General features: G+C 42.1%; 1 protein-coding gene across 2 annotated transcripts in view; it reads right to left on the bottom strand.

Annotated features, from left to right (window-relative positions):
* The window catches only part of LOC120299615 (ligand of Numb protein X 2-like), a 74,321-nt gene extending 52,355 nt beyond the window's left edge, over positions 1 to 21,966 (bottom strand). The window contains exon 1 of one of the 2 annotated variants that reach the window (XM_039324594.1): positions 21,716 to 21,966. The gene's annotated coding sequence lies outside the window, so the exon portion shown is untranslated. The remainder of the gene's footprint in view (positions 1 to 21,715) is intronic. The other variant, XM_039324593.1, reaches the window with a different exon arrangement.
* Between the last annotated feature and the right edge of the window lie 3,844 nt (positions 21,967 to 25,810).

Raw genomic sequence — 25,810 nt, 5'->3', positions numbered from 1 at the left:
TTTGGAAGAATATCTGAAGAACAATGATGAAGATGCACTGAAATTAGTATATCAGGAAGGCTTACTGACTATTGGAGAGACCAAACTGGCCTACAAGAAAGACCAAATGAAGAACAGAATAGAGGCATGGGAAGACAAAGCACTACATGGCCAATGCATTAAAAAAAATAGCTGGGAAAGCAGATAATAACAAGACCTGGCAATGGCTAAGAGCAGGAAAATTGAAGAAAGAGACCGAGGGACTAATTCTGGCTGCACAAGACCAAGCCTTAAGGACAAATGCATATAAAGTCAAAATTGAGAAGACAGCAACAGACAGTAAGTGCCGCCTATGCAAAGAAGCTGAAGAAACAGTGGACCACCTGGTAAGCTGTTGCAAGAAGATTGCACAGACTGACTACAAGCAGCGGCATGACAAAGTAGCAACAATGGTGCATTGGAAGATCTGCAAAAAATATCATTTGCCTGTAAGCAAAAACTGGTGGGATCATAAAATAGAGAAAGTCATAGAAAATGATAAAATTAAACTGCTCTGGGACTTCAGAATTCAAACAGACAAGCACCTGCAACATAACACCCCAGACTTAACAATTGTCGATAAGAAAGACAAAAAAGTCTGGATAGTGGACGTGGCAGTGCCTGGAGACAGCAAGAGAAAGAACTGGAGAAGATAACAAAATACAAAGACCTACAAATAGAAATAGAAAGACTGTGGCAAAAGCAAGCAAGGGTAGTACCAATAGTAATAGGCTCCTTGGGTGCAATCCCAAAACAACTGGAGCACCACTTGAACACCATTGGCATTGACAAATTCGCTATTAGTCAATTGCAAAAGGCGGCCTTACTAGGAACTGCTTCCATCCTGCGACGATATCTGTAATACCATCAAACATCCACATCTGCCTATCCCAGGTCCTGGGTAAGGACTCGATAGGTAGACAAAATGCCAAATCCAGTCTGAACATCTGGCTGACTGTGCGATGATCCATAATAATAATAATAATAGAGTTGGAAGGGACCTTGGAGGTCTTCTAGTCCAACCCCCTGCTCAGGCAGGAAACCCTACACCATTTTGGACAAATGGCTGTCCAGTCTCTTCTTAAAAACTTCCAGTGTTGGAGCATTCACCGCTTCTGGAGGCAGGTTGTTCCACTGGTTAATTGTTCTAGCTATCAGGACATTTCTCCTTAGTTCTAGGTTGTTTCTATCTTTGATTAGTTTCCATCATTTCTTGTCTTGTCTTCAGGTGCTCTGGAGAACAGCCTGACTCCCTCTTCTTTGTGGCAACCCCTAAGATATTGGAAGATTGCTATCATGTCACCCCTGGTCCTTCTCTTTCTTAAACTGGACATAACCCATTCCAGCAACAGTTCTTTATATGTTTTAGCCTCCAGTCCCCTTATCATCTTTGTTGCTCTTCTCTGCACTCTTTCTAGAGTCTCAATATCTTTTTTACATTGCGGTGACTATGACTGGATGCAGTATTCCAAGTGTGGCCTTACCAAGGCATTATAAAATGATATTAATACTTCACGTGATTTTGATTGTATCCCACTGTTAATGCAGCCTAGCACTGTGTTGGCTTTTTTGGCAGCTGCAGCACACGGCTGGCTCCTATTTATATATTTATTTATTTATTTATGAGACTTATATACCGCTTTAAGTGCAAGCACTCTCTAAGCGGTGTACACCAGTAAGCAATGTATATATATATTTACATTGCCCCCAACAATCTGGGTCCTCATTTTACCTACCCCGGAAGGATGGAAGGCCGAGTCAACCTTGAGCCGGTGAGATTTGAACTGCTGACCTGCTGAACACAGTCAGCTAAAGTGGCCTGCAGTACTGCACTCTAACTGCTGCGCCACCTCGGCTCATTTAAATGATTGTCCACCAGGACTCCGAGGTCCCTCTTAGAGCAAGGTACCCCCTATACTATACCTGTGCATTTGGTTTTTCTTGTCTAAATGTAGAACCTTGTTTTTTTCACCATTGAATTTCATTTTGTTAGATAGTGCCCAGTGTTCAAGTCTGTCCAGATCCTTCTGCATCTTAAACCTCTCTTCTGGAGTGTTGGCTATTCCTGCCAGCTTGGTGTCGTCTGCAAATTTGATGAGTTCCCCATCTATCCCCTCGTCCAAACCGTTGATGAAGATGTTGAAGAGCACTGGGTCCAGATCAGAGCCCTGGGGCATCCCACTACACACTTCCCTCCATGCAGATGCATTGAGGACCACACGCTGAGTATGTTGCTTATGTTGCTGAGTAAAGTGCAAATGCTTCTAAAAAATCCAGTCTCACAAATTTCCTGTATTATTGCAATTGCCTATGTCTCAAAGGACATGTTAAAGATCTGGAAGCCCCAGGCAATTTAAAAGAAGGGTACAGGTAAGTCCTTGGTTTACAACCACAGTTGGGACCCTGGGATGCTGTAACCGTTGCAAATGTCTACTGATTGCCATGTGCCTGAAATTCATTCATGTGACGGAAGGGGTGACCGTTGGGTCATAAGTGAATGGACCCGCTGCCTCTTTTTTCAGTGTCATTTTGTAACTTCAAATAAATAGTTAATGATGGTTGTAACTTGAGGACTACCTGTAAGGCATAACAGAAGGTGCAGGGTGCAAGAAAATTTACAATTTAGCAAGGAAATTTTTGAGTGATCAATTAAATTGAATTAAATTATCTCTAATTAACTTTTAAACTAAGCAATTTCAGCTACTAGAAAAAATCCCCCCTAATGGAAAGGAACTATACCTGCCCAGGAGCCAAAAGTTGTAGGTGTCTCTGTATGGCCAGATCAGTCAAGACTAAGGATCATGGTCCAAGACGGGGCATGGCAACTTTGGCTGACTGATCTGATTGGCCAGGAATACAGTCTCAACCCACTGCGTGGATTATCCATCTCCAGTGCTGGAGAATCTGGAATTTCCCGGGAGAGGGATTTGTAACACCGTGCTCTTGCTCCTGAAACTGTTCTCTTGCCTATGGTTGTAAGCCAAGGAGTACCTGTATTGTACTAATGCTTCCTCCTTCCGTTATGTATTCAAGATGGACAGTGATTAATATTTATATATTACTTATATGTAAGGGTGTAGGTCTACACATATGTTGTATATAGTATATTTAAATGTGTGTTATGTATGTGTACACTTTGAGAGCAACTAAATTTCATTTTTAATGTGTGCCATTGTGCCCACAGTAAAAAAAATGACAATAAAGGTTATCTATCTATCTATCTATCTATCTATCTATCTATCATCTACCGCTATATCTATCTATCAACTACCGCTCTATCTATCTATCTATCTATCTATCTATCTATCTATCTATCTATCTATCTATCTATCTATCTATCTATCTCTATTTATCTATCTATCTATCTGTGATCTACCACTATATCTATCTATCTATCTATCTATCTATCTATCTATCTATCTATCTATCATCTACCGCTATATCTATCTATCTATCTATCTATCTATCTATCTATCTATCTATCTATCATCTACCGCTATATATATCTATGTATCTATGTATCTATGTATCTACCTATCAATTTATCTATTTATCTACCTATCATTTAGGTCTATACATATGTTGTAATGGTATATTTAAATGTGTGTTATGTATGTGTACACTTTGAGAGCAAGCAACTAAATTTCATTTTTAATGTGTGCCATTGTGCCCACATTTAAAAAAAATGGCAATAAAGGTTATCTATCTATCTATCTATCTATCTATCTATCTATCTATCTATCTATCTATCTATCTATCTATCTGAACCAACTTTCTGCATCCATATCAGCATAGAATCACAGCCATTTTTCTGCCACTAGGCTCACAGCGCCATCACCTCCGGCCAAAATGGCAGCCAAGAGGCAGCCTAGCAGGTGAATTAGATCCCCAGCCCTGTCTTATCAGCCATCCATACTCTGAACACCCTGAGCAGCTGAGTTTCACCATCCCTTCAATTATCACAAAACGGCACCAGAGAGATAGATAACCAGCAATACAATGCCAACAACATTCTAAGAAATCCTATTGCAACAGTACAATGCAGATACGGTTATGTAAATATCAGAATTATCAAATACAGTACAGGTGTAGGAAGCCCGAGCAGTGATCTCTATTCTTTTTCATTCATGGCTTCTTTAGCTAGAAAATAACTTCCCTAGCCTCAAATCTATAAACAATTTAGTTTTCTGAATAATTAAACCCAAGCACGAAGTTGTAGATAACATTTCTGTTCAGCCTAAATTTATCTGCTCTAAGGATCTCGATAGGTATTTTGTATGTCAGGTTACACAGGAAAAGAGCTGCCACAGAAGTTTAGGAAAAGTTCAAGACGAAGAATTCAAACAAAGCAGCTTGTATTTCCTGGCACAGTGTGGGAGGAATATAAAAATAACAGAATGTAGGGCAAGAGAATAGTTAGCAATATAGAAACAGGGAAAAACTCTCTACACTCGCAGTATTGGACCTACAGCTAGTCCTCAAGTTAGAACAAGTCTAGCAATTACGCTCGTGATGACCGTAAAAAAGATCGCCCCATCTTTGCCTACTTTACAAGAATGGTTTCATAAAGTTTCGTATTTGGCAGAAATGGCAAAGATTTCGGCTTTCTTAAAGGAGCAATCTCAAGAAAAATTTTTTGCGGTATGGGAAAAATGGATAAATTTTATACAACATAATTTGGATATGGAAAAATATTATTTAGCCTTTTTATAATTTGTAATGATTGTTTTTTCTTTCTTTCTTTCTTCTTTTTCTTTTTTATATATATACATTTTTAATGTATTATTATTCATATATTTTTTTTTTTTTTATATATATATATGCTTTATTTTTCGTCTACTTTCTTCTTTCTTCTTTCTCTCTCTCTCTTCTCTTTTTATTTTTTATTTTTTTTCTTTTTTAGTATATATTATTCATTTTAAAGTTTATGTTATGTATATTATTTCTATATATATTATTACTGTGATTTTTATTATTATTATTAATTATTTTATAAATTGCAAATGTTATTTTTAAAATATTTGTTAAATAATCCTATATTCAGTTCTGGGAAGTCGGGGGGGGGGGTGGGGTGGTTGGGGAGGGGGGGGTGGATTTTTATTTGTAAAACTTTTGAAAAATTTCAATAAAAAAAAAAAAAAAAAAAAAAAGATCGCCCCATGACGGAACACAATTCTATGCCCCGTTTTGTGGCAGTCATTAAGTGAATATGGCAGTTGTGAAGAGAACCCATTGTTCATTACAGGGCTCTGCGTATTGCCAGAAACCAGAAATAAATGCTGATTTCCAGTAAAAATGTCCTAAATCACAGTCAAATAACCACAAAGGACAACAACTGGCCGTCAATGAGGGCTGGTTGCTGGGCACCAAAAATGCAGGCACATGATCACAGGGGGTGTGTGACATCAGAACTTTGAAACTGGGTGGTAACTAACTTCTGGAGGTCTGTTATAATTTCAAAAGGTTGCTAAGCGGCCAGCCATAAGTTGAGGACTATCTGTAATTCAATACTCCACGCGCTGACTGGAAATCGCTCTTGGACACTTTGTAGAGCAGCATTTCTTAGCTCTGTCTCAAGAGGGCCAAAATCAAAACTGGAATCCTTGTAATTTCTCTATAACAAAATGATAGCCCTTTTTCGGGGAGATGGCGTGCAGTTTGCACATTTGGGTCTATGGCAATTCGCCACAGCCAACTCACCATTAGACAACTCCCCACGGCCAACTCGCCACGGCCACAGCCAACTCACCATTAGACAACTCCCCACGACCAACTCGCCACGGCCACAGCCAACTCACCACTAGACAACTCCCCACAGCCAACTTGCCACAGCCACATCCAACTCGCCACTAGACAATTCCTCACCGCCAAGTCGCCACAGCCACATCCAACTCACCATCGCCAACTTGCCACTAGACAACTCACCACGGCCAAAGCCAACTTGCCACGGCCACAGCCAACTCCCCATGGCCAACTCGCCACTGGACAACTCCCCATGGGAAAACTCGCTGGGGAAAAAGAGTTACACTAATATCAAAGAAATGGTGGAATAGAATCATTAAAGAACAGACATAAAAGGAGGGACAAAATGAAATGTGAGTGACAAAAATTAAAATATTTTTTATTTATTTTAAATAATTAAATTGAATTGTTAAATTGCCCTGCAGCGAGATGTCCCACAGCAAGTTGACCATGGCGAATTGGCCCACAGTGAGTTGGCCGTGGAGAGTTGGTCACGGCCAGATGGCCACAGCGAGTTGTCCCATTCTGTGCACAATTGAAGCCTTCGGCTTCTAGAGGCCTCAGGAGGTTTTTCAGGGCAAGCGTCAGAGATCCTGGACAAAAATCTCCTGTCAGCCACCAATTTTTGGCAGAGTACCAAGTAATGCTTGTAATATGCTGTTTGTCTGAGTTCACAGAAAGCCAAAGGAGACCTCAAAGAAGCTTAAATACTTTCTGTATAAACTGTCAATGCACACTAAGTCAGGGTCCCCAACCCCAAGTCCGTGGACTGGTACCGGGCCGCAGCATGCCAGCAACCAGTCCGCACAAACAAGCAAAGCCCCATCCACGGGATGCAGGCAGCACACAAAACCATGCACTCTCCGGTCCACGAAAAAACCTCTCCCCACGGAACCGGTCCCTGGTGCCCAAAAGGTTGGGGACCTCTGCACTAAGTCACCCAAAATGGTCCAAAATGCCAAAGAATCCAGGCACAAATGTATAAAAGAGAGAATTTCTTGAGGGGAGAAAATCTTACATTCAAACAAATACGACTTAGTAGGTGCTTTATTTCTAGCCTGCTTGTTGAATTTAAACTTTTCTTATTTACAAAGTTTAATTTTTGTCTGTTTAAGAACTGTATGAACACAATAAACGAGCTGACTAGAATACCTGAACTGAAAGGTCATCAATACACAAATATTCAATTGTTTTTTCACCTTGATCACATTTAACTGAAGGGGTGACAGAGCTGAACAAGAAACTGGAATAAATGATGGACCAAGAGTTTACATTGTGATGTTCAATCAAAAGAAAAGGAGGTACAGGTTTTCCCTTGTTTCACAGAAATATCTTTTATGCAAATATGCTATTATGCAGTTGATCGTTTTCATCCAAGAATTCAAACAGAAAAAAATGCTCTGTGCAATCTGCACCAGCACACTGAATTTGCGCCAGTGGTCTGGAAATATGCCAAGAGATCATCTTGCCAACACTCCTTTCTGCATTTACCTTCATATTGTGCAGTGTTTTCCTAGATTGTGTCTCGTTTCCCACTTACGTCTATATCTGTTATTCAGGTAGCCCTCAACTTACAACATTTGCATAGTGACCATTCAAAATTACAACAGCACTTATAACTGTTACAGCATCCCATGGTCTTGTGATTGCCATTTGTGACCCTCCTAGCTGGCTTCCAATAAACAAAGCAAATAGGGGAGGATGGATTTATTTAGTGACCGTGTGATTCACTTAACAACTGTACTGATTTGCTTAACCAAGGGAAAAAGGTTGTGAAATCACTCGGAAACAGTTTTGCTTAGCAACAGAAATGCTGGACCCAATTGTGGAACCAGCAACTCCATTGCTAAGCATGACTGTGCCGACTTGCAATGGCAATTTTGGCAGTTCCAGTTGTCATAATTAGGCAAATCCAATGTGGCTTCAGCGTGAATTCATGATTCGCCGACTTCCTGCTGTCTTCCCCACTGCCTTTGCTTGTCGGAAGCCAGCAGTGAAGGTTGCAGATGGTAATCACGTGACCACAGAGTGCTGCAACCATCGTCACTGTGAGCCAGTTGCCAAGCGTCCAAATCATGATTGCGTGACCACAGGGATGCTGCAATGGCCACAACTACAAGGAAAAATAATAAGTTCCCTCATTCAGTGCTGTCGTTAACTTTGAATGGTCGCTGAACAAAAACTGTATTGTTACTATGAGATCAAAACGGCCGTCGACATCTCGTCCAACACATTTAGCAAAATATAAAGGGAAAGGATCTCTCTAACACTAGAAAGTATGTTGGGTTCCAAAGCTGGAAAAGGATCTTCAGCCCTAAAATGAGCTCCTGACCTGGTGAATCTACTGTGAATCAACGTAAGAAGAATGCTAATAAAATCTGTAGGGCTGTGATGCATTCTGCCACTGTCGTAACTACATACATTAGAAATCCAGCTGTAAAAAAGATGGATAAAATACTTTCACTCTAAATAGTACATGAGACAAAGAAGAAAGCCCATTTGAGGAATGTAGAGCTTTAAAAGTACAGCTCTGAAAATTTATGAGCACATCTGCCAATGAATTTGGGTAACAGAATTTGACCCCTTACTCCAACTCTAGTTTTTACATAACCTGGTTTTGATGTTTCCCATTACACATGGGGGGGGGAGGAGAAACGGACATAGTTATGAAGTGAAGAAAACCTGTTTTGTGAATATGTTAGCCCCAAAGAAGCTCAGGTATCTTTTATTTCTGTCTTCTAAAGGTGACTCTCTAATTGCTTAAACTTCATACAAGACAACTTGAAAGTATTAGTTTGCACGAAAGCAGTTAAATTTATGCTTGGACAAGATTTCAAAGACACATCTATCCAGAGTTGAAAAACTTCATTTTTACTCACAATTCAAAATACCAGGTTTTACTTTTAAGTCTCTGGTCACCTTGAAAGGCTTATCTCTGCCTGCCGAAACCTGCTAGAGTTTTAAATTCCTTCTTCTCAGTTATATTCTATAGTCTCTTCTGAAATGAGAAGAGCACTTATTATTAGACCTCTGCTGTGATTCTTCAATTATGAAATACAACACAACACACAATATAAAGAGAGGTAGTTAGCTCTGGTATGTGCAAAACCAGGTTAAAATCTTTATTTTCCCAAAACAGGCTCTCAAATTTCCAGTTTTAGTATTCTGTGCTATTTTGTGCCATTTAGCTATAGCAGTGATGGCAAACCTTTTAGAGACCAAGTGCCCAAAAACTGGCCCCAGCCCCGCTCCACCCCCGCCCTGCCTGCCCACAGGACCACTCACCGCCTCCACGGCCCACCGCAGATTGCCCAGGCAGTCCAGCAGTGGCATGGCGGCCATGCCCTCTGCCCGCGCCCCGCAGCATCAACTGTGCGTGATGGAGCGTGAGGGCAGAATCTTGTTTACGCTGCCTAGCTGCCATGTCCTTGGCTGCGCTGCTCCATGTGGACCACGCTCGAGGGCGACTCTCCTTCAGGGGGGCTGCTGGAGAGGAGGGGGTCGCAGGGAGAGGCAAGGCTGGGGCAACAGCACGTGTGCCCACAGAGAGAGCTCCGAGTGCCGCCTCTGGCACCTGTGCCGTAGGTTCGCCACCACTGAGCTATAGTATAATGGTTGGTCACAAAGTCAGTCAGATGTTTAGCCTGAATCTGATATTTTTATCCAGCTGTTGAGTTCTTCCCAAGGATCTGGGATAGGCAGATGTTGTTAACAGATGTTGTTTCATGGTATTAGAGGTAACACCGCAGGATGTAAGCTGCTCCAACTAAAGCTGCCTTTTGCAATTGACTGATGGTGATTTTGCCAATGCCGATGATATTCAAGTGGTGCTCCAGATGTTTTGGGATTGCACCCAAGGCATCTGTTACTATTTGTACTATCTTTGCTTTCTTTTGCCAGTCATCCTACTTCTATTGGCAGGTCTTTGTATTTTGTGATTTTCTTCCGTTCTTTCCCTTATTGTGTTGTCTCTAAGTACTGCAACATCCACTATCCAGGTTTTTTTTCTGTCTTTCTCCTCAACAATTATAAAGTCTGATACCTGTCTCTTTTAATTCTAAAAGTCTCAGAGCACTTTTGCTTCTTCACTTTCTACTACTTTTTCTACTCTGGGGTTCCAACAGTTCTTGCTTGCAGACAAATACTATTTCTTGCAGATCTTCCAATACACCATTGTTGCTACTTTGTCATGCCATTGTTTATAGTCAGTCTGTGTGATCTTCTTGCAGCAGCTAAATAAGTGGTCCACTGCTTCTTCAGCTTCTTTGCAGAGGTTCTTTGCTGTCTGTTGCTGTCTTCTCAATTCTGGCTTTGTGTGCAATTAATTTAATAAGCCATTTAATCAGACAGAATTAGCCCCTCTGCCTCTTTATTCAACTTTACTGATCTCAGCTATTGCCAGGTATTCTTGTTATATGCCTTACCTGTTAAGTTTGTTTTTAAAGTACTTTGTAATCAGGGGTGTCAAACTTGCAAGGTGACGTGACGTGTCACGACATAGCGTGACTTTTTTTCCATTGCTGGCAATGGGGTGGGCACTGATGCATCCAGCCCTGGCAATTTGACACTCCTGTTGTGATGCTTGACACTCTCTTTTCTATTTTTATCTGGTCCTTCTTGTGGGCCATTTATTTATTTATGAGACTTATATACTGCATTGTGGCCTCTCCAGTATTCAGTAAGTCTTCATGGTCTGCTAGCTTCAGCACATCTTCTTCACGGCCTTCTGATATTCTCCCAGTGCCCTTTTTTCTTCTTCAACTGCCTGATGTACCTGCAACATTCACACCCACCTATTTTCCTTGGTAAGTAGAGTCTGTCAACATTGCTGCAAGGATGAAGGGCATGATTCATTGTCATTATTTTTTCTGGATTTTCTATCCAGGGCTTACTTAGTTCTGCTTGACTTCAGTGCATTATTCCAGTTGTGTATCTAATGACTGGAATTGCCTAGGTATTGTCTTAATGATATTTCCTCCACTGAGTTTGGATTTTAAAATCTCTCTCATCACTCTCATGATATATTTCACTTCTAACCTTCTTCTTGACTTCAGTGAGCAATAACAATTACAATTAATTGGTCTGTAGTTGCCTGGTGCTGCCCCGTTTTTGAATCTTTCATTATCAGGTAGGTTTTGCCAGGTGTTAACCAATCTTCAATTGCATCTGCTTGCAGTATGCTGTTAAACTGCTTGGCAATGAGTGGGTGTAGATCAGTCAGATGTTTCAAACAAAAGCCAGGCAGTTCACCTTCACCTGGCGCTGACTAATTCTTGATCTCGCTTACCTTTTTTTCTACCATTTCTGCTTTTATTACAAGTTCTTTCATTTCACCTTTATATTATTGTTATCTATCTCCTTTATCCAAGTTACATTCTTCTTGTCAGATGTTGACTTGCTCATTATAATCTCTCCAGAGATGGTAAAGTAGTAGAAACGTTTCTGATTTGGCTGAATTTGGAGATTCTGCCTATAACGGGCAATTTGAGCTTTGCATCTGCTTTGGCTAATAGCGGTTGCTTGCTGCTTTATTATTTCCAGAGCTTCCTTAAGTATTGATCAAGTATTCTTTGGTCTTCTTGTACTTCAGCTTCTTTTGTTTCATTCTTTCTAGCTTGGCTTGCATTTGATCTTAGCATGCTGATCTTATTTCCCAGGCAAATCTTCCATTTTGGTGATGCGCTGTTTGACTTTTTTTGATTTTGCATCACAGATATTCAGATAGAATTGCAGACATGCTGTAAATTAGTTGGTTTGTTTCTTGAAGTGAACTAGTATTTATATCTGATATTACAGTATTGGCATTTTGTAATGCTTCTGCTAGCTGTTTCTTTGGAACAAGCTTCAACGCAGGCAACAACTATATTCAGTTATTTTTGTGCTGTCCTAGGTGCTCAGTCATTTTATGTTTCAATTTTTCTACTTCTTTAGTTAGAGGGCATTGGTCTTTCTGAGAAGGCAGAGTTTGGTCTGGGGATGAAAAAAATTCAATAAGGCTTCCTCTGCTGCTGACTCCCCCTGGTTTACAATCTGAGCTTCTTCTGACGCTTTGATTTCTTTGCCCTGGATATACCTTTGCAGTTCTACCAAGTCTGCTTCCGCCAATCATTTATTTGATGATATAAATCAACATTGATCTGCTAGCCTCTGTTCTGTTCTTTCTGATTCTGGGTGATGTTCTTTCCAGAACTGTTACATTCTTTTTCAGATATCCTCTTCTTGTTGAACTTGATTTGTAATTATGGTTTGTCGCTCAGATGTTTAGACTGGATTTGACATTTTCATCCACCTATCCTTCCCAAGGACTTGGGATAGCAGATGTTGTTGATATTAAAGGTATCATTGCAGGATGTCAGCTGTTCCAAATAAAGCTGCCTTTTGCAACTGACTGATGTGATTTTGTCAATGCCAATGGTGTTCAAGTGATGCTCCAATTGTTTGGGAATTGTGATTATTATTAGGTTTTAGTATGAATATTGCTTTTAAGAACCTTTTGCAAATATCAAACTAAAACAAGATACAAAAAAACTAAGTGTATCAAATAAATAAATATTCATATAAGAATAACATACCCACATATTTTTAATCCCTCTTAGTTGATTTATTAGCTTTGTTTACTCTAGAAAATGAAATTTCTGAAAAAAATGATTATTAATTTCAGTAGCTATAGATATTTTCTACTCTCAAACTGAGTAAGTTATCTTCATAAATACATATTCCTTCACTCTTAAACACTGAAGTCTTGACACAATATGTCACACCTTGCTCTATATATTTTTCATTTCAGAGAAGACAGAAAAGAACTTGGCATGCAGTTTTTAAGGACCAAGATTGAACAAATCATGTCTGCTGCAATTAAAACATAAAATCCCTAAACAAAAGAAAATGAGAGAGGATTTAGCACATTCACTGAAAAGATTTAACAATAAAATGTTTAGCTTCTAAACAGCAAACACAGGGTTGAGACTGAATGTCTACCAACAATTTTCTTAAGAAGCCCATTTCAATACACGCACCATTCAATTATTATCAGAAAATTACATTTAGTTGCTTTTACAAGAGTTAATCCTAAATAATTATTCTATCTTAAGAAGTATTAGTGGAGTACAATGCCTACAGCCACATTTTCAGTTTGGCCCTTTTTTTCACTCTAGCCCAATCATGCCACGTACAACATTTTTAGCAGCCTCAGACATGAAAGAGATAGTTGGAAATGGCAAGCAGACCATACAATACTAATCACAGATACCTCGTGATTAATACTCCCTGAAAATTACTTGGCAAGAAAAACTCCTTATCCAACAGAATTTGGAAATGTTAATCAGAATGTCTAGCCAAACAGTGATGCACTTTCCCGTACCCAATCATTCCTCAAAGGTGGCATAGCAATAAATCCTCTTATCTAATATAATTTGGAAATATTATGCAGAAGAGATAGTCAGACACTCCTTAGCATACCATATCACCAACAACTCATGCCAGAAACAGAGTAATGACAAGAAACAACAGCTTCTGTTTGAAACTTGACAATAATTCTAGATCAGTGGTTCTCAACCTTTTTAATGCCGCGACCCCCAACCGGTCGTACGTCGAGGACTGCTCAACCGGTCGTAAGTCGAGGACTACTCCACTGGTGCAGCGCCGTTTGCAGAATGGGACTTTTGGCGGGCTCAGCAGGGCAGAGACAGCCCGGACAATTCCTATGGGCTTTGGAAAGCCAATAGAATTAGACTCTATTTAACAGAGTCTGTTCTATTGGCTTTCAAAAGCCAATAGAATAAAAGGGAGTAGACAGCTAAGGAAAAGGGGGAAAAAAATGGCGGACTGCGTTGTTTGGCGACCCCCGTGAAATGGTCGTTCGACCCCAAATGGGGTCCCGACCCCCAGGTGGAGAACCACTGGTCTAGATGCAGTTCAGTGGTGAGAAAATTAAGGTCTTGCACTTAGGCAAGAAAAAACAAATGCACAGATAGAGGTGAGGTGTTACCTGGCTCAACAGTAGTAACTGTAAGAGGGATCTCGGAGTCATATTGGACAACCATTTAAGGGTGAACCAGCAACTTGCCAAAAAAGGCAATGAAGTCCTAAGCTACGTCAACAGAAGGATACAGGTAGTCCTCGAATTACAATCACAGCTGAACCTAAAATTTCTGTTGCTAAGTAAGACATTTGTTAAGTGAGTTTCGTCCCATTTTACAACCTTTCTTGCCACAGTTGCTAAGTGAATCATTGCAATTGTTAAATTAGTAACAGTTGTTAAGAGAATCTGGCTTCCCCACTGACTTGTCAGAAGGTGGCAAAAGGTGGTCACATGACCCTGAGACACTGCAACCGTCATATATATGAGTCGGTTGCCAAGCCTCCAAATTTTGATCACATGATCCTGGCTGTAGGTGTGAAAAACGGTCATAAGTCACTTTTTTCAGTGCCATTGTAACTTCAAGCAGTCACTAAATGAACTCTTGCAAGCTGAGGACTACCTGTAGTATCAAGATCACATGGAGTGTTAGTACCGCTTGTACGAACGGTTAAGGGATATGGGTGTGTCTAGCTCAGGGGTAGGCAACCTTGGCTCTTTTATGACTTGTGGACTTCAACTCCCAGAATTCTGAGCCATGCTGGCTCATGAATTCTGGGAGTTGAAGTCCACGAGTCATAAAAGAGCCAAGGTTGCCTACCCCTGGTCTAGCTTAATGAAGAGAAGGGGATTAGGGATGACATGATAACTGTCTTCTGGTACTTGAAGAGCTATCACAGAGAAGAGGGGGGGTCGACTTATCCTCCAAAGCACCTGAGGACAGGGCAAGAAGTAGAGTGGAAGATTTACCATATATGCGGGCGTATTAGGCGACCCGGCGTATAAGACGATCCCCGTCTTTATAGCCGGGCCGCATTCCTAGAACGTCGTCTTATACGCCGGAAACTACCAGTATTTCCGGCGTATAAGACGACTCGGCGTATAAGACGACCCCCGTCTTTGGCGCCGATTTCAGCGCTCGCGGAAGTCGTCTTATACGCCGGCATTTACGGTAAGAGAGAATCAATCTGGAACTAAGGAAGATTTCCTGACATTGAGAGCAATTAATCAGTGGAACAGCATGCCTCCAGAAGTTGTGGGTGCTCCATCACTGGAGGCTTTTAAGAACAGACTGGATAACCATTTGTCTAGAATGGTATAGGGCTGGGGCAGGCAACCTTGGCTCTTTTATGACTCGTGGATTTCAACTCCCAGGATTCCTGAGCCAGCTATGCTCAAATGGGAGTTGAAATCCACAAGTCATAAAAGAGCCCAGGTTGCCTACCTCTGGTATAGGTTCTCCTATACCATTCCAGACCTCCGAGGTCAGACTGGGGGTTGGAAGAGAAGACCCCTTCCATCCTTATAATTCTATGATTCTGTTGTGAAACCACATTCTTCATTCATACAATTACAGTGACAGCACAGGACAGGACTTCCCAAAATTTTATTTTTGTCAGTGTCCTGAGATATCTCACCATTTTTAAGACCATTTTCTTACCTCCGCAAAATAGGTTAAGAATGGCCTAATTTCAAAGTTTTTTTTAAGAAACAAGTGAAGTAATTTTGAATCGTTGAAATGTCAATTTATTTATACAACTTGTCTTCCTTTCCCCATGACTGCTTCCTGTAACCGTGCACTACTTCAAGGCCTGGCCATAGCCAATAATACATTTTCCCATTACTCCTTTCCCCTACAATGGCTGTCCAAAGCACATCTACTTCTGAAAACTATATGCCAAATACACACATTATTTAGCACAATTACTACGAGAGCCAGCTTGTATACGCTTAAGGCATCAGGCCAGAAACTGTGAGACCATGATGTCTAGTCTTGCCTTGGGCAAGATGTCAGCTGGGGAACCTTGGGCCAGTCACTCTCCATCTGCCCCAGGAAGGAAGCAATGGCAAATCACTTCTGAAAAACCTTGCCAAGAAAAGTGTGGGGATTTGTCTAGGCAATCTCTGAGATTGAACGGGAAAAAAAAAAAATCTTCCTTAACAAATATACTAGTGCTCCTGCCCAAATGACATCCACGTCAATTTGCCAGCTTGTAGAGGCAATAATTTTGTCTCAATGGCAACAAAACTCTTGAAGGCAAAGATATTAAGCTTTAGAGGGCACAGTTCTGCCAGCATCAGGGCCTGAGGGGGATAATACTTGTTCAGTCTAGATTTAGAAAAATGATGCCGTAAGAGTTAACAATAAATCTCCAACTCTCACCAAAGCTGTGGGTGATATTCAACAGGTGCAGCACAAAGACCCAGACAGATGAGTAAGATTTTCTGAGGATAGTTAACTGGAGAATGGCTGTGTTATATCAATTCTAGAAGAAGATGTTTTTAATTGAAATAATCCTCCAGCCTAGAGGTTTTGCTATTATTTCCTGAAAACGAACAATAGGCCGAATACACATATATTTAGTATAATTTCTCTGGGCTTATGAGGGCCAATTTGGTGTGGTGCTTAAGGGACTTCTAGTCCTGCCTTGGGCCCAAAACGGGCTGAGTGACCTTGGGCCCATCACTATCTCTTAGTCCTAGGAAGGAGGCAATGGCAAACTATTCTGAAAAACCTTACCAAGAAGAACTGCAGGAATTGTCCAGGCACTCTCTGAGAATCAAGCACAATTGAAGAAAAAGAAAATTCTGGACATACGATGTTTCTTTAATTCAGACTTGTCTGATCACCATCCTATACGTTTCCGTCTTATAAGCTAAAACAGTGGTTCTTAACCTGGGCAATATTGCCCCCCAGGGGGCGATTTCATTTTTCAGGGGGGGATGGAACGAAAAGGGGAGACGCGGGGGCGAAGGAACAAAAAGGGGGTGATATGGGGGCGATGGAGTGAGAAGTTTTGGGGACACTTTTGAGACTTTTTCGTACAGTGAATTGCTGTATATCTGTCTTACAAAAACATCAGATCACTCGCTATTAGTGGATTGAATTGTTTTCAAATGTTCCTCCAGCTAGCTTCAGTACAGAACGCCGTACATATGTGAAGACGCATCGCTTATCTTCATGCGCGTTGTACAGCAGCCTCTACCCATACAGTGGCACGCCATTGGCCAGAATATGGGAGATATGGGAAAAAGACTGGAAATAAATAAAAGTGTTTGCATAAATTGAAGAATTATTTCCTATGTTGTGATTGAGAGGTTATGTTGGGGGAGGGGGGCGATGACAACTTCCTCATTGGCTCAAGGGGGCGATTCATTCAAAAAGGTTAAGCACCATTGAGCTAACAGACCTCAACATTGCCACAATAGGTTTTAGCAGATAATATGAGAAATCATTGAATTTATAAAAATTAGCCGACAGCTCTGCATTTTAGGGCATATAAGATCAGCTATTGGTTAGTTGTACTACTGGAAAGTCAATGTTTCTCACTTCAGTTGGCCCTTCCCGTGCCATGTTTATTAGAAGAGTATCATATTCCAAAATAAATATACAGTACTGAGATGGCTAATACGTAGCAGAGAAGCATATTGGCAAATCTAATGACAACTGAATCAACATTTGGTAAAACGCAATTTCTGAACTGTTAAACCACAGACCTCCATTCTCATTTTGAGCAAATTTGCTTTTCACAACTACACCAAAACAAAGTGCCATGATTTGGATCTTAATCGGTTCTTAATAGGTAATGATACTACTGTAATATTTCTCTGCAAAGATTGTTTGAATACTTAGGGAATGAAAATAGCATAAATGGGAAGAAAAGCCAGCAGCATCACACCCATAAAAATGACCCTACAGCAGTGATGGCGAACCTTTTAGAGACCGAGTGCCCAAACTGCAACCCCAAACCCACTTATTTATCACCAGGTGCCAGGTGGGCCTGGCCCACTGGGTGGACGTGGCTGTGGTGGTCATGGCAGACTGGGTGGGTGTGGCCAAGGTGGGCTTGGTCACCTCAATGTTGCTCATGGGGAGGGACGCCAGTGGGAGCTGGGCAGGGTTGGGGGAGATCCAGGGGGTCTCTGGCAGATGGGGTGGTGGGCAGGAGGCTCATCCTGCAGGGTGAGGCAAGGCGAGGCGAGGCAGGGCAGGGGTGCCGTTGCCGCAGGGCAAGGTGGAGCAGGGGATGGGGTGGCTGTTGCCTGACACCATTGGCCCCCGCATACAGAGGCCAGCGAGCGCATGGGGGCCGACGGTGTCCGTCAGCAGCCACAGCCTGCCGGCCCCTCGACCGGTGCACTCTGGGGCTCCGCAGCCCACTACCAGCAGTTCAGAGAAGCATAGATGCAGTGGGCCGTGCCCGGGGAAAGGAGAGCATGCGAAGGGAGGAGGAATGGGACGGAGGGGAGGGAAACCAGCCGTGCTAGGATGCGTATGGCCATGTGGGAGCTCGGTGAGTTAGCGGGCGGCTCGTTGAAGAGGGACGGTTGCCATCTCCGGGACATGGCGCGCGTGCCCACAGAGAGGGCTCTGAGTGCCACCTCTGGCATGCGTGCCATAGGTTCGCCACCACTGCCCTATGGCCTTCAGTTATAACATTATTGATGGTATAAAGTTATCTTTGTTACTAAAGATACATCTCCAAAATTATGATACAAAAATTATGTAGTCTTCTATGTTTCCCAGTCTTGAATTTATGTTTTTATATATCAGCACACCGGCTCCACCTAATTCTTTTTAGTAAAGAAGTACAGCTATTATGCTGCCTCTAAATGCAAAGGCAAATTTTCTTTACCCAGGAATTTCCTGTGCAACACAAGGGATTTTAGAAAGGCGAGTTCTTTAGAGAAGTAAAAACATCTTTATCTGAATTTTTAAAAAGAACATTTTTGCGGGAATATCATAGGGGCCCTTTTAATCACCAGATGTTGAAATTGCAGCATCTTCTATCCATGTTTCTAACCTCTGAATTATAAATTACAAATGCGGATTTTTTTCCACTACATATTCAAATATAAGAAATGCCCTATTTTATCCCAGAGAGAAACAACCCAGATGGAACTTTACATTAAAATTGCTACATATTTTGCCATGTATGAAATGTTTATTTGGATGTGTTTTATTAGCCTCACCCAAGTAAAACATTATCAGAAACACTTCTTCCTCGCCTGTACATTTTTCATGCCTGTTTCATTCCTGTGTCATTATGCACCTTTCTTACTGGAATGTTTGCAAAATGAAAGATGCTATTTCAGAACGTTTTACACGGTTTGACACAGAGGTGAAACATTTAACATTCAAAAGCGAACTATACTCGCAAAACAGCAAGTTATCCCTTCAACTCAAAGCTCTCCTTAAAGCTGAGCAAATTCAGTTAACTCTCTTTCAAATGGAAAACAAACAAGTGGTTACCTAATCAAAAAGGGCAGAGTCCACATTTAAACCAACGGAAAAAGGCATCCGTGAATCACAATGTTATTCCAAATACAGCCTTTCCATGGGAACCAGGTGTTAAAAATATAAAAAAAAAGGAGGGAAAGAGGAAAGCAAAGTGGACAATTATATAAGGTAAAGCCTATTAATATGATTGGCTCAGCAAAAGCAAAGCAAAAAAATTTTGGACAAAAATTCGTACCTGGTTAGAAAAAAATGTTAAGAAAACATGTAGATTTTAAGCCAGAACTTTTTCTATTAGGTATAATCTCAGGGAAGAATGAGAAACAAAATGTATATTTAATGGTACATGTATTAACAGCAGCAAGAACTGTTTTGCGCAGCAATGGAAAAATGAAGAAACACCATCTGAAGATGACATAATTAAGAAAATACTGGAATGTGCAGAAAATGGATAGACTCACATTGAAGATTAAAGAAAGATATTAAATATTTTCAAATATAGGATGTATTTTACCAATGGCTGGAAAAAGAGATTAGGATTTTATTATGTTATTAGGCTAAGACCCAGACAACATGTCATTTAATAAACATTTATGAATTGTAAACTTAAAAAAAAACTAATAAAATTACTTTAAAAAATATGATTGGCTCAGGAATAATTACTGCATTTCTACAGCCAGCTACTATTTCTCAAAGCATCCCTATTTGGTATAACAGGAGCATAATATGGCAGATCCAATTAAAAGCAATCTTGAATTATGCTACTAAATACATTTATTAGAACTTCAATTTCACAGCACCCAGGAGTAGCAACGTATTCAGGGCTACTGCCTTTCAGGTAGCCACAGGTCAAGAATGCGCAAACAGAAATGGCAAAAGGTGCAACGGGGCTTAAAAAAAAACATGGTTTCTCACATGGGGGGGGATAGTTAATATGGGGTCTGAATGGATGATATATGTAGTTTCAACAATGCAATTTGCTATTACTCCCTGCAGGGATGCAGAGTAACAACAGCTGTAGCTACTGAAGTAAATGGGGGGGAGGAAATCTCAAGGACTCTTTAATCATGCTGATTACGCAGGCAAAAAGTGTTTTTAAAAGTTTAAATCTCTAATCCCCACTCTTCCGGTAGCTTGCATGTAGCTCAAAACACTGCTTTGAGAAATTAAAAACTGTTTGTCTGCACCGTGCAGAGCTTTTAATAAATGTAACCCCCATTTGTGTTTTTGTCCAACACCCTGATACAGTTTGTACAGAATATATTTTTGTGTGTTTGTAGTTATTTGCTTTATCCACAAGGCAGAGTAAATGTTTCCCCTCCCAGCAGGAACCTTGTAAGTACCCAGGCTAAAAATTACAGGTTTTCTTTGTTTAGTGACTATCTTGTATAGCCACTGTTTGCAATTATAACAGTGATGAAAAAGGAACTTTGTGACCGAGCCTTACACTAACAATCTTTGCAAGTGTGTAAAGCAAAGGAAAGTTGAAGGAGGCTCATAAACATGGTTACATTTCACTTAGCCACCACTTCACTTAACAGCTGAATTGCTAATCCCAATTGCGGTTGCTAAATGAGGACTACCTGTAATAACTGGCCCCCAATTATTAGTAGTTGTCTAAATTTCTTGATGAACAAGATTCCTTATAAGATAAACAAAAGCACTCGCATCAAGCCAGGAATTGAGGCATCCTCCTTTCCCAAGTATATTATCACAGTGGAGCTAGGCAAGGAAGAGCCAGATTACTTCCGTTCTCAACCACAGAAACTCACTGGGAGACTAATAAATAAACCAGCTTCCTCTCCATCATGGTTTGACCAGTGGGGGATACCTCTAAACTAAAATCTCACTAAGCTTAACCAGGAGCAGCTTTATCAGGGCATAGAAACTCACAGGAACTTCATTAATATTAGGATGAGGGACCACAAGGTGAGCCTGGGAAATAGAAAGGGTGAAGGAGGGGGAATCCTGGAGAAAAAAAGCAATGGGGGACCATTTGCTGAAGTTAAAAATTGGGCTGCACCTGAAGCCCCAAAAAGGCGTTAAAGCAGGGTTTCTCAACCTTGACAATTTTAAGGCATGTGGACTTCAACTCCCAGAATTCCACAGCCAGCATTGCTGGCTGTGGAATTCTGGGAATTGAAGTCCACATGCCTTAAAATTGTCAAGGTTGAGAAACACTGCGTTAAAGTCAAAGAGTTCCACCTTTACGCACCTCCCAGACTGCAATCCTGCTTAATTATACTGAGTCCAACCTGATGCCCTCAGAAAGTGCTCACCAGGCCAGCAGGGGATGATGGGAGTTGGAATCAAAGACTTGGGGGGGGGAGGCAAAGTTTGGAAAAGCAGCGTGTCTCCTTGGGGACGGGGGGGGCTCTGATCTAAACCTCCCCCCCCCTCATTCTATGACACACACCCCCCCCCAGGATTCATTTCTCATTTAAAAGAGAAAGATCAATTCAACTGAAAGAAAATTAAACTAGTTAAGAAGTTGTGGATAAGCCAGGGGTCATACCAATAAACTGCGGTGGGAGGGGGCGCCACCTGCTGGGAAGGGGCGTGGCCCGCGGCCGGTCTCCCTGCCCAGCGCATGCGCACGCGCTGTCCCCTCTCCCCCCCTCCCCCGGGCGTCCAGCTACCTGAAGGGAAGCCTCACCTGGCGGGGGAGGGGCGCCGCCTCAGGGCGCGCGGCGGGGCTGCTGCTCTTCTTCCTCCTCCTCCTCCTCCTCCTCGTCGCCCCGCCGCCCGCCTGCTCGCCCGGCCAGCCGGCCCAGGCAAGCCCCGCTCGCTCCGGCCCGGGCAACGTGGACGCCGCCGCAAGTGGCAGCGAGTTTCCGGGCAGCGGGAAAAGGAGCCGAGCCGCGAGCGCGTCGAAAGCCGCGGAGGGCGGAGAAAGGGCGGAGGGGGAGGGGCTGCTGCGCCGCGCCTGAAGTGGCCCCGGGGGGCGGGGCTGGGAAAGGGTGGGCCCTCGTGACCCCGCCCCCTCGCCTTCGCCTCCCCCTTCTCTTTTATTCTTTCCTTCCTTTTTCCATCTTCTCTTTCTTCTTCCTTCCTTCCTTCCTTCCCTTTCTTTCCTTTTCTTCCTTCCCTCTTTCTTTTCCTTCCTTTCTTCTATTTCTTCCTTCCCTCTTTCTTTCCTTTTCCTTCCGTCCTTCTCCTGTTTTTCAGTCCCTCTTTTCATTCTTTTTCCTTCCTTCCTTCCTTCTCCTATTTCTTCCTTCCTTCTTCTCTTTCTTTCCTTTTCCTGAAATATTTTTACAACGCTTGTTGTGTAACAACTCCACCCTCTTCAGCATCTCACAGACCTCATGTCCTAGCTCAGTGGTTCTCCACCTGTGGGTCGGGACCCCATTTGGAGTCAAATAACCATTTCACGGGGGTCGCCAAACAAGGCTGTCCGCCATTTTCCCCCCTTTTCTTTGGCCACGCCCTTGGCACCTGGTGATGTATAAGTGGTTGGGGGTCACCACAACATGGGGAACTGTATTATGGGGTCATGGCATTAGAAAGGTTGAGAACCACTGTCCTAGCTGAAATACTGTTGTAATTTATTTATAAAATTTATATGCCACCTATCTCGCTGGCGAGCCACTCTCCTACTAACAACCGTTACCACTCTCTATGTCTTTCCATATTTGTTGATTTTTGACCCGTTGTGTTAGGCTATGATTCAATGTACTATGGAAATTCAAAAAAGATCCCATTTAATAATCAGAATGTCATACGTGGATACTAATAAGTCTATAAAATAAGTTTGCCTTCTCTTAATTCTTCTTCCATGGTAGCTCATTTGTCCTTGTTGTTGTTGTTAGTTGCGAAGTCGTGTCTGTCCCATCGCGACCCCATGGACAACGTTCCTCCAGGCCTTCCTGTCCTCTACCATCTTCTGGAGTCCATTTAAGTTCACACCTACTGCTTCAGTGACTCCATCCAACCATCTCATTCTTTGTCATCCCCTTCATCTGTTGCCCTCAATCTTTCCCAGCATTAGGCCCTTCTCCAGTGAGTCCTTCCTTCTCATTAGGTGGCCAAAGTATTTGAGTTTCAACTTCAGGATCTGGCCTTCTAAAGAGCAGTCAGGGTTGATCTCCTCTAGGACTGACCGGTTTGATCTCCTTGCAGTCCAGGGAACTCGCAGGACTCTTCTCCAGCACCATAGTTCAAAGGCCTCCATTCTTTGGCGCTCAGCCTTTCTTATGGTCCTATTTGTCCTATTACATATGAAATAAATGGCTATGCTGTATAGAATATGCAGTAGAAGAATTTATAGAATTTTACCACAAAAGCGTTGCAACGGGGGGGGTCCATATGAGGCACCCCAGTAATATTTCTAAGCAAGCTACGTGTGCCTGGCTAAGGAATTCTGGGAGTTGAAGTCCACAAGACATAAAAGGGCCACGTTTGAAGACCCCTGCCCTAAGTCAAGGACTACCTGTAATTATCTTTAAAGGAAAGGGTCATTCTACACAAATGCAGACAGGGGAGAGTAGAAGAAAGGACGGAGGCCCCCATTATAAGGAATGCAAGAAATAGGACTAGATACATCAGGAGAACATCTGAGGCTCTCCTCTAGAAAAACGCATGGAGTCCATCAACACATTCCACCTATTTTTCTAGATTCCTCTGTTTCAGGGCACACCCAGTGGTCCTACTTGCCTAGAGGGGCCTCTGGCTGAGCATGACATGGTCTGGTGCTCATCCCTGGCCCTTGATAAAGGAGGCCTCCCCCCTTGCTTGCCACCTGCCCGAATAAGCCATGACCAGCAGGTGGACATCCGCCCTGCTCTTTTGGCTCCTGATGTTACTGCAGACACGTTCACAGCCCCCTGTCCCAATCCTTGGCCACTGATTTGAAGGGCTTTCCCCTTCTGGCTGAAACAGTTGGCTAAAAGCCCACCTCTCCTTGCAAAGCCATGTTTGAAAGCAAGATATTCTGCAGTCGGTTCTCCAAGAGAAAGGAAAGGTGACCAAGGAACTGCTTTGCTCCCTCTTCTCTTCACATCCCTTGGGAGTAAAAGAGAGGTAGGTGGAGTAAAGAGAGGAAATGGTCATCAATGCCACTTTCCCTGGTACTGAAAAGACCCCTCCCCCTCCTCTGCAGAAGGACCACTTGGGACCACGAGGAAACCATCTCTCCTGGCCCTTCTCTGGAGACATGTAAATGACAATTGGGGAACTGACAACCGAACCTTTGGTGAGGATGACTGAGACCCTGTCTTCATTTTTGTTCCCCTTCAGGTTTGTTTTCTGTGCCGTTCGAACAACAGAAGACAGAGATGGAAGGCCCCTTGGAGGTCCTCTAGTCCAAGACACGGTACCATTCCAGACCAGTGGCTGTCCAGTCTCTTCTTAAAAGCCTTGCAGTAATGGAGCACCCCCCAACTTCTGAACGCAAGTCATTCCGCTGGTTAATCTCACTGTTAGGAAATTTCTCCTTATTTCTAGGTTGCTTCTCTCCTCAATTAGTTTCGATCTGTTGCTTCTTCCCCTGCCTTCAGGGGTTTTGGAGAATAGCTTAATTCCCTCTTCTTTATGGCAGGCCCTGAGATACTGGAAGACTGCTGTCATGTCACCCCTAGTTCTTCATTTCATTAGACTAGACATGCCCAGTTCCTGTAACCATGTTTTAGCCTCAGTCCCCTAATCAGCTTTGTTGCTCTTCTCTGCACTCTTTCTAGAAACTCAACAACTTTTTTGTGTCGGGGGACCAAAACTGGACGCAATATTCCAAGTGTTGTCTTACCAAGGCCTTATAAAGTGGAATTAACACTTCATGTGATCTTGATTCTCTCCCTCTGTTATAATAATAATAATAATAATAATAATAATAATAATAATAATAATAATAATAATAATAATAATAATAATAATAATAATAATATCAATCCAATCAGAAACGTTTCTACCAATCCATCAATGGAGAAACTACAAGGAATCAGTCAGTACCTGACAAGGAAGAAACAGTGCAGTTCTGGAAGCAGATATGGGATAACCCAAAGAAATACAACAAGGATGCGGCTTGGTTAAAAGAGGTGGATGCAAATAAAACAGAAGTTGAAATGAAAGAACTAGTAATACCAACAAAAATGGTAGAAAACAGAGCAAAGAAAATCAAAAATTGGTCAGCACCAGGTGAAGATGAACTGCATGGGTTTTGGTTGAAACATCTAACTGTTATACACCCACTCATTGCCAAACAGTTCAACAATATACTACAAGGATGAGAAATTGAAAAGTGGCTAACAACTGGGAAAACCTACCTAATAATGAAAAATCCAGCAAAAGGGGCAACACCAGGTAACTACAGGCCAATTACCTGCTTACCAACAAATTTCAAATTACTAACTGGTGTGGTAGCTGATGCAGTACAACAGCATCTAGTTGAAAACAATCTCTTTCCACCTGAGCAGAAAGGAAACCGCCCCAATAGCAGAGGAACAAAAGATCAACTCCTAATAGATAAAATGATCTTGGAAAACTGCATGAAAAGGAAGACCAACCTGAATGTGGCATGGATTGACTACAAAAAGGCATTTGACTCTCTGCCACATGACTGGATAATCAATAAGAAGTGTTCTTTAACCCAATTCCCTCCTCCCCCCAAGCCTTTCTTCCAGATAAAACTTTTATTTTGCATCACTGCTGAGGGAAACTGAGAGTCCAAAGTACAGGCTTTGCTTCTTAGAAATGGCTTACCATCAGCTCCCCCGCTGGTTGACAGCACTTGAGTGCTC

Source organism: Crotalus tigris, unplaced genomic scaffold (assembly GCF_016545835.1).
Source record: "Crotalus tigris isolate CLP2741 ecotype Arizona unplaced genomic scaffold, ASM1654583v1 scf7180000024303.721469, whole genome shotgun sequence".
Taxonomy (NCBI): domain Eukaryota; kingdom Metazoa; phylum Chordata; class Lepidosauria; order Squamata; family Viperidae; genus Crotalus; species Crotalus tigris.
Note: the sequence above shows the minus strand (reverse complement) of the source record. Positions and strands in the feature narration are given on the sequence as shown.